This window comes from Camelus bactrianus, chromosome 16 (assembly GCF_048773025.1).
Source record: "Camelus bactrianus isolate YW-2024 breed Bactrian camel chromosome 16, ASM4877302v1, whole genome shotgun sequence".
In the NCBI taxonomy this organism is placed as follows: domain Eukaryota; kingdom Metazoa; phylum Chordata; class Mammalia; order Artiodactyla; family Camelidae; genus Camelus; species Camelus bactrianus.
Window position 1 is genome coordinate 31,921,877 of NC_133554.1, and position 10,432 is coordinate 31,932,308.

Here is a 10,432-nt window from a genome sequence, read left to right on the forward strand (position 1 = left end):
GTTGCCCTCTCTGGCATTTGGTTGGGTGACTGGATATTGAAAATCCCCTTGGAGTTAACAGTCTGTGGTTGATGACTTTGCTCTTGGGGAAGTTTCCAGGCTGAGAGATGACAGAAAAATAGCATGTGCTATGTTCCTCTTTTCCACCAGTTCCTCCTGAAGTCTAATCTTCATTCCTCCTGTTATAGTTGCCATCAGGATAGAAGTTGAGAAAGCTGTATTATTCCATCTTTCAGCGAACACTTCATTAAATCATCATGGGCAGGCCCTAGGATATACACAGATAGTAACTAGGATAGCAGGAATGACAGAATGACAGATATGTAGAAAAATAACTTCAATTCAAGATGATAAGGGTTGTGATAATGCTAAAAACAGTGCTGACATTGGCAGGAAGGAAGTAACGGTGTTTATGGGGTCAGGGAAAGCCTGAGCTGGAACCAAGTGTGTGAGGGAGTGTTTGCAGGCAGATAAGGAGCAGAAGAGCATTCCAGGCAGGGAGGGACAGCATGTTCAAAGGCACAGAGGTAGGAACCAGCAAAGTGTATTGAAGTTGTACATTGTGGGAACCACATGATGGTATGTGTAGTAGGAGAACAGGAGGGAGAGTTAGGGGGATGGCCAAAAACCAGATTAAGGGGACCTTGGATATTTTGCTAAGGAGTTTAGATTTAATCCTGAGGGTGGTGGGGAGCCACTAGGGCTTTTAAGTAAGGGGTGCATAGCCTTACTGCACACTGGTTGTTAAGTCTGGGATTGGTTAGGGTTGGGGGGAGGCTAGAGGTTGGGAGATTCGTTAGGACAGCACTTCTCAACCTTTAAAGTGCGTGTGAATCCCCTGGGGGTCTTGTTAAAATGCAGAGTATGATTCAGTGGGTCTGGGGTGGGGGTATGAGATCCAGCATTTTTAGCAAGCTCCCAGGTGATGCTGTTCCTGATCCAAAGAGCACACTTGAATAGCAAGTGGCAAGGGTCCAGTTGAGAGATGAGGGTTTGACTCTGGCAGAAGCAGAGGAGATGAGAGAAAGGCAGTGTATAAGGATGTAAAGAATCTGGGATGTTAAGATCGGGACAAGGCAAGACCGAGAGGATGACTCCCAGAGGTGCAGCCTGAGAACTTACAAGTTCAGGCTCATCTCTCCACTCCCCAGTAGAACTCAGGCATGGGGGTGGGGTGGTGAAGCTGGCAAGGAACCGCTTTGGACATGCTGACATTGGGTGTCTGTGACACATGGGGTAGTGAAGCTCGGTAGGCAGTTGATTGTTTGGGTCTGGGTGAGCAGTCTGTGCTGGGGAGACCCAGAGAGGGAGAGGGCCAGAAGGCTGTCCTGAGAAGCAGGGAGTTCTCATCATGGACGTCAGAGAAGAACATTTAATAAGGAGGAAGTGATGCCAGGGTCACATGCCATTGAGAGGTCAAGGGAGGAAAGGGTTGTGCGAGGAGAAGGTCCCTCCCTGATGACTTCCGCCTGGAAAGTTCCAGGCACTAGTCAGGGTGGAGGCTGACCACAGTGGGTCAAGCATGGTTTGAGGGGTGAAAAGGGAGAAAATAGTGGAGAATGGTGCTGGGGGATGGGCAGGTCAGGAGGCAAGGATGGACACCAATGGTGGTGGTGGCGACGGTGACAACAATAGCAGTGATAGCAGCAGCAGCTCACTATTGACAAGAGCTGATGTGCCAGGCACCATGCAGGGCATCTAACATGCTCCTCGCAATGACAGACAGATTCGCATTTTACAGGGAAGGAAACAAGCTCAGAGCACAAAGAGCACACAGTCCTGAGGTACAGAAGCAGAATATGAACCCTGCTTTTAACCACGAGGTCAGTCCAAATTATCAAGAAAAGGGTGGATCTGGGGCCAGTTCAGAACTCACTGTCTCCTTCCTCTCAAGCCTCTCCCTATCTGTGACACTCCTACTAATTCACTGTCATTTATTTAATCCACCACCATTTGTTGACCCCCTAATACATGCCAGATAATGGGCCAGGCACTGGTGATGTAGAAAGGATCAAAGCAGTCTGCTCGGAGTGGAAAGGAAAGGCTGGCTAGTGGGCAGGCAAACCGCGCCATGCAGTGTGATGTGTATTATAATGGGGGGCAGACCACATACAGAGGGAGCCCTGGAGAAGGAGTTCCAGTGTCTGCCTGGGGAAGTCAGGCAAGGCTTCTTGGAGGAGGCAAGATCTGAGCTATGACTTGAAGGTGACCAGGAGTTTGTTGTATAGTTTATTGGGAGTGCGTTGCAGACAAGTGAGTGTACAGGCTAATGTGAGAGCCACACTGTGTTCAGTGGGGACAAGTGTTCAGTGAAGGAGGAGTGGGAAGTAAGGGGCAGGAGGGAAGGGATCAGGGCAACTCCCATGCAGCCCAGGCTTGACCCCAGGAGCATGAGGTCCCACAGAAGATGCTGATCAGATGCACATATTGCAAAGTTCACTGTGACCACAGCAGAGTTGGTGGTCAGAAGGGTAAAGGCAGAAAATGGAGCGACTTCTGAAATTTTTGCAGGTACTAGAATGTAAGTTCCATAGGGCAGTGATTTTTTTAAATTGAAGTATAGTTGATTTCTAATATTGTGTTAGTTTCAAGTATACACCAAAGTGATACATGTATTTTTTTCAGATTATTTTCCATTATAGATTATTATAAGATAATTGAATATAGTTAGTTCCCTGTGTTATACAGTAAATCCTTGTTGCTTATTTAATGTATAGTAGTTTGCATCTGTTAATCCTATACTACTAATTTATCCCTCCCCTCGTTTCCCCTTTAGTAACCATAAGTTTGTTTTCTGTCTGAGTCTGTTTGTTTTGTATATAGATTCATTTGTATTATTTGTTAGATTTCACATATAAGTGATATCATATAATATTTGTCTGACTTACTTCCCTAAGTATGATATTCTCTAGGTCCATCCATGTTTCTACAAATGGCAATATTTTATTCCTACTTATGGCTGAGTAATATTCCATTATATATATATATGTATATATAAAATCTCCTTAAACCATCATCTGTTGTTGGTCACTTGGGTTCTTTCCATGTCTTGGCTATTGTAAATAGTACTGCTATGAACATTGGGGTGCATCTGTCTTTTTGAATTAGAGTTTTCATTTTTTCTGGATATATGCCCAGGAGGGGGATTGCTGGATCGTATGGTAGTTCTATTTTTAGCTTTTTAAGGAACTTCCGTACCGTTTTCCATAGTGGCTGTACCAATTTACATTCCCACTAATAATATAGGAGGGTTTCCTTTTCTCCACACCCTCTCCAGTATTTATTATTTGTAGACTTTTTGATGATGGCCATTCTGACCAGTGTGAGATGATACCTCATTGTGGTTTTGATTTGCATTTCTCTAATAGTTAGCAATGTTGAACATTTTTCATATGCCTGTTGGCCATCTGGATGTCTTCTTTGGAGAAATGTCTGTTTAGGTCTTTTACAGGGCAGTGATTTTTATGTGTTGTGTTCCCTGATGTATCTCAAGCACCTGGATCAGTGTTTGGCACATAGTAAGTGCTCAGTTAATACTTGTTGAGAGTGAGTGGGTCAACGGATGAGTGTTTGAACATCTCTGGGAGTAAGGAAGAGGTCCTGGACTACAGTGTCGGTGAGGGTGGAGAAAGGGAATATGTAGGGGGTGAAATCAAGGGCAAGGGGTAATTTACAATTGGTGGTCATGGAATGGAGGGTGACTTCTGTCTCAAATAACTGGACTCCTGAAGAAAGGAGGAGGAGCAGAATTGGGACAGAATTGATGAGTTCAGTTTGGGGCTTGCTGAATTTGAGGTCTGGCAGATCATCCCAGAAGAGGGTTGGATATGTATGTTATTTTAAAAATTGTAAAATGCTTTTGAAGCATACATAATAGTCTGTCTACCTTTTCTGTCATATCCTTGATAGTCTGAAAAAATATTCAGAGGTATCTTTGAGTGTTGTCAGCAATAGATGGTAACTGAAGCCCTGGCGTGGGTGAGATCACGCTGGGAAGCCACGCAGGTGCAGAGAGCAAAGAAAGCCAAGGCCAGAGGCTCAGGGAACACCGGCATTTAAGAAAGGGTAGAGTGGGGGGGGATCCAGACAAGGAACATGAGAAGGAATGTCCAGAGACAGAGGAGGAACTCCAGGAAAAAAGTGGTGCCCTGGAGGGCGGGAGTGGCCCACAGGGCAGGTGTCTCAGAGAGGGGCGACTGGTCCAGTGTGATGGATGAGGTATTAGCAGATTGGGTGAGGAATGAGAGAGAGAGTGTGTGAGTGTAGACATCCTTCCTAGGCACTTGGCTGTGAGCTAGGAGACAGGACAGCATGGAGGATGCAATGTCAGGGAGGCGTGGCCTGGCATTTACTGGACAGTCTCCAGAACAGGGGCTTGAGTGGACCAGAGCGGGTGTATTGCTTCCCCCAGAAAAGGGAGGAAGTGAGAGATGGGGACAGATGAGTGTGTCTAGTCTTTTTCTGCTTGATACTATGTATTTTCTCCTTAAAAATTTTTTTGGAGGGAGGGTATATCTCAGGGGTAGAGTACATGCTTTGCATGCATGAGGTCCTGGGTTTAATCCCCAGTACCTCCGTTAAATAAGTAAGTAAATAAATAAATGAACCTAATTACTTCCCCTCTTCAAAATAAATAAAATAAAAATAAAATAAATTTTTTTTAGTTTTCAATTTTTAATCAACTTTTTATGGTATAATGTACGTAGAGTAAAATGCATACACTTTAAGTGTGTAAGTGATGACTTTTGACTAATGTATGCAACCGTGTAACCACCACCCCAATAGAGATATAGAACATTTCCATCTCCCCAGAAAGTTCCTTCATATCCCACTGCGGTCATTCCCCCAGCCCCAGGCAACACTGATCCCATTTGTAGCACCCACAGATCTTGATGGATTAGTTTTCCTCCACTTCATAAAAGTGGAACCTTAGACTACATTCTTTTCTGTGATGGGCTTCTCTCAGTCAGCACTGTATTTTCTTTCTGAAACAGGAAGCAAAGCCATGGCTGATGGGGGGCTCAGATGGAGAGCAGGAGACGGAGCCCCTCGGGGCTGGAGGATAGAAGGGTGAGGTGGGGTGAGCAGTGTCCCCCAGTTGTAACCCCAGCAGAAGTCAGGAAGTCAGCTGTGTGGATTCAGGTTCAGGTATAAGGCCATGCTCAGGATGCCAGGCTGGGGCAGACCTTGGTCATGGCAGGGGCAGGGTGAGGCCTGGGGGCTGGAGGGGTGAAGATGAGGACGCCTGGACTCAGAGATAGACACGAAAGGCCTTCAGGATGGCCAGAGTTGGGTCAAAATCCTGGAGTCACGCCTGACTCCTCCTTTTCCTCACCTGCTGTCTGCAGCCCGCCTCTTCTGTCAAACCAAACCATCTCTGGAATCCTTCCCTCCTTTTTGACCCTGTTCCAGGCCCTCAGCCCCTGGAGCCTGAGCCTCTGCTCTCCCTCTTGTGGAGACTTTATCCTGACCTGCAGAATCTCCCCCACCTGCCTCTTTCCCTGCAGCCTCCAAATAGGCTCAGCCCACCTGTGTCCAAAAGGCCACCCCCTTGGGCTCGTCTCTCCCTCCCTCTGTCTCCCATCCCTGCTCTGCTTTGTAAATCAGGAGGCCACATGCACAACTTACATTTACCCCCTGGCTCCCCCTCGCCCCTGCTGAAATTGCTCTGCCAAAGGTCAACAGTAACCACCTGTTGTGGATGTGTTCTGGAGGCTGTGCCTGTCCAGTGTCCCCCTTTCTGTATCAGGGCAACGCCCCATCAGGGGAGCCACTCTAGAACTCTCCATCTACCCCACCCATGCCAACTGCTTCACCGGCAGCCTTCTCCATCTCAACTGATGGCAGCTAGAGTTTTCTAGTTGTTCAGGCCCAAAGCCTAGAATCAGTTCTGGTTCCTCCCACATCCACTGTCAGCAGATCCTGATGCCTCTTCTGTCACAATACACGTGGAATCTGATGACTCCCCACCACGTCCACCATTATTCTCTCGCCTGGATTATCGTGGTAGCTTCCTAATCTTGTCTGCCTGCCTCCATCCTCACCCTCGTCATCTGTTCCCCATACAGTGGCCAGAGTGGTCCCCTTAAACTGTAACATATCGGGTCACTCCTGGGCTCCAGGTCCTTCAGGAGTTCCCACTGTGCTCAGAGGGAAGTGAAGTCCTTACAGCAGCTGACAAGTTCCTCAGGGCGGTCAGTCTGCTGTCCCCCCCCCCCCCCTCCCCGGCCTCATCTCCACTCTTCCCCTTGCTTTAGTGTTCTGTGGCTGCATCGCTTCCTGTGCACCCCGGCACATCCTGCCTTCTCCATCAGGCCCTCCTAGACCACCTCATTTAAAGGGCAGTCTGTACCCTCCCCCACCACTCCCAATCTTCCCTCTATGTTTTCTTTGTCCTTAACCTTCTACATTATCCACGTATTTATGTCTGTGTTTATGGTCAGTCTTTCCCCTCTCCTGTCAGTGTCATGAAGGCAAGCATCTTCGTGGGGTTTGTTCCTGTATTTTGTTGTTGTTATTGCCATATCCAGGGGCCTAGAGCTGTGCCTAGCACATACCAGGCGCTCAGTAACTATTTACTGGAAGAGCTGAAGAGAGGAATTCGCAGCCTCTGTCTCAGTGCCCTGGGCACTGGGGTGTGGGCACTGGACGCAGCCTCACCACTCCGGGGCCTTCACGCTCTGCTCTGAGGAGCAAGGGACCAGGGCAGAGGCTGCTGGGGGACCCTCTTGATGGCTTTGCTCATGGTGCCCAGTGGGTGTTGGGTCCTGTGCCTATTCCTGCTGAAACAGCTGTGCTTTTGGCTTCCGGGGCTCCACCTCCAGGCGATCCCTCCCACTTCTCTGTTTTTGCTAAGAAGCTGAAGTCAGTTTCCCAGACCCCTGACTGGTTTATCTCAGAATCACAAAGGCCAGTAGCTCCTCCTTCATCGTCCAACCTCTCCATGGCATCTTCCCCCATGACCATGCCCTGCGTGTCTCATATTTCTCAGCTGCCTTTGCGCTTTTGCTGGGGTCCTTTCCCCTGCCCTTCCTGTGGCAGGAGGGGTCCTCCTCTGGATGCATGTGACTTTCTCTGGAAATGCTTATCCATGTCTTGTAGTTTCTGTCTTGATCCGTGTGCCTATGACTTGGTCCTGACGGCTCTCCAGTCCCAGCCCAACTTTCCCAGGTCTAATCAGACCACAGTCACTTTGATTTGGTTCCTAAGAACTGAGACCAAAACTGAATTCAGCATCTGCCCATCCCTGGACCTTCCCCTCCTCTTGCAGATCTTACATTAGTGAATGGCCTCCACCTCTTCTGAGACAAAAACCCAAGTGTCCTCCTCAACTCTGTTTCTCTTCCACCTTCTGAGTCAACTACCAAGTCCCATAAAGTCTACCTTGTCAACACCTCTGAAATTAAAGTTTCCCTGTTTCCCCTGAACACAGCCCTTTTTCAGCCCTGAGCATCCTTGTAGCCAACCTTGGCAGCTGCCTCCCAGCTGACCTTCATAAGCATCTTCCTCGTCATGGCACCCTCTACGTGGTTCCTGGACCCAATCTCTGGGCATTAACTATGCAGGTTCCAGGACCCCACCCTTAGGAAGCCCCCTATCTGAGAGGGAGCCCACACCCCCAAGCTCTGGAGACACAGTTTTTACCTGAGAGAGCAGACAGCCCCTACACTCCCTGACATCAGTCTCTGGCCCATTTGGGCCAAGAGAGAGACACGCAGGCACTGTGCCGTGTTCACACCCACCCTGTAACACTCTCGGAAAACAGGCCTTGTCAGAATGAATGGAATAGTGTCCTTGCTTTGAATGAAACACCAATGAGGGATAACTTAAGCTAATTATCGAGTCACGCCGGAAGCCAAATTACAGACATGGTCATGTTATAAACACCATTTCTTAAGAGAGTGGCTTGGAGACATCTGGGCAGCTGGGAGCCTGGGCTCGTCATCTTCTCCGCTAACCCGACCCCTCCTGCGCCCCACCCACAGCCTGCAGGAGGTCTCGCTCTGGCCAGGGCTCTCAGTTCCCCTCCTCTCACAGCGTGTTGATGGCCAGTGCTGCTGATTCCCTCCCAAATACTTGTCCAAGCTCATGGTCACTGGCCTCCTTTAGGACTTCACCAGCTCTTGCCATGACCTTGGGTGAGTGACCGAACGAGTGAGAGCCTCCATCTTCCTTATCTATAAAATAGGCTTTTCCTTTTAAACCCAGTGAAGATTTCACTTAGATCTAGCAGGCCAAGCACTTCAAATAGGGTCAGTTGAAGCTGAGCATTCAGAAAATGCTAGTTCCCTATTCCTTTCACGATTTCCCACCCCTCCCTCTAACCAAGTCTAATCATGTGATTTCCTTTGCTTAAAAGTGGTCCATAATTTCCCATCCTGCAGGATACAGTCCACATTTCTTATCAAGGCCTTTGGACCTTTGAATTCTGGTTCCTGTCCTCACACCTGTTCAGCCACACTGACCTGCTTGATTTATTAAAAACATAATCATGCTGGGGGGAGGGTATAGCTCAAGTGGTAGAGCACATGCTTAGCATGCACAAGGTCCTGGGTTCAATCCCCAGTACCTCCTCCAAAAATAAACAAACCCAATTACTTCCCCCTATACCAAAATAAAGTAATTAAATAATACAATAATAAATAAATAAAATATTTTAAAAAACATAATGATGCCAAAATATCGTCCCCCAGATTACTTGCTGGCTCTAAAGGAAGACAATGCAACTTTTTTTAAAGGGATCGGCTGTCCCCAGTGAGATGTACCTATCAGCAATGTTCCATCACCAAGACTGGAGCTCAGACACTGAGGACACCCCGATTTAGAGCATGAGGAAGAAGCATCAGCACCCAGGAGGTGTTTTTGCTAGAGTGTTGTCAAAATCTGAATCTAATCCAGCCTGTAGAACTCATTTGCAGTTTACAGGAAATACAGGGTAAATACCACCATGAGGAAGCAATCAGAGAAATCTATAAGGTGGAAAATGATTACTTTAAATACTTTAGCAATTCAACAACTCAATAGCATGGAAGGGGAAGAAAGATTATTCTAGATTTAAATGAGACTGAAGACATAATCAAATGCAAGGTATAGACCTTATTTAGATCCTGGTTGGAACAAACCAAAAAACATTTTGCCAACAACCCTGTGAGCTTAAAAGTGGATTCTTCCCATCCAACACAGGGAATATAGCCAATACTTTATAACTATAAATGGAGTCTCACCTTTAAAAGTTGTGAATTGTTATATTGTACCCCTGTAACTTACATGATATGGTGCATCAATGATACTTCAATAAAAATAATTTTTAAAAAAAGCATTTTAGGGGGACAATTAGGGAATTCTCAATATGGGCTGGGTATTAGAAAATCTATGGGGTGATTGTTAATTTTGCAAGGGGTGATCATAATATTGTAGCAAGAAAACTTCCTGAAGTACTTAAGGTTGAACTGTCATGCAAACTTGAAATCACTTTAAAATATTTCAGCAAAAATGATAAATATACTAAAATGTTAATAGTTACTAACATAATTACTCATCTAGACAATGGGCATATGGAGGTTCATTTTACTATCCTCTACTTCTCTTTAGGTTGAAATATGTGTAATAAAAAAGATATTTTATATGTATTTGAGTGCCGATTACCTGCTAGTCACTGAGCTAAGGCAAAAAATTAATGTGGCCCTTGAAATGCAGAGTGTGGTAGCAGAGAGGTGAATAATCAATTAATCATTCTAACAAGTAGAAGGTGACAAGCGGATGAAAATGCTTTGAGGGAAAGGTACCCAAAGTCTTGAGCAGGGATGATGATGGAAGCTGACCTGGTCACAGTCTGGAAGGATGGGGAGTGGTTTTTCTCCCAGGAAGGAATGAATCAGTGGAGCTCTGAATAGAAGCAGATGTGGGCCAGGCACAGGAGAAAGGAGGTGGGGGGAAAGAGTACAGTTAGAAGGAACAGTATGTGCTAAGGGAGGGAGAGGAAGGATCTGGTTGCTTAGGCAAGGAAAGGGGGCCTGAGTGGCTGAAGGGACAGAGGACAGCACAGGGGAGGTGGAAGGTGAAGGAACCAGTTCCAGGAAGGACCTGTGGGTCGGGCTGTCAGGCTATGGTTGTAACCTACCTGTAAACCAAGTTAATGGTTTCACTCTTCAACCTGGGAGCAATGGGGAGCCATCAAAAGGTTTTGAGCAAAGGGTAACACAATCCAATCTATGGTTTAGGAAGATCACTGGTGGCTATATCAAGGGCATGGTGGGGTGTGGGGGTGCCCCTGGGGCAAGGCGGGGCAGAATAGAGGTGGGGGAAGCAGACGTGGGATGGGACTTGCTGAGGCACTGGCTCGGAGGTGCCAGGATGATGCCCAGGTTTCTGGCTGTGGAAATGGGGGATGGAGGAGCCATCCATCGGAATAGGGTTCCCTGGTAGCAGAACA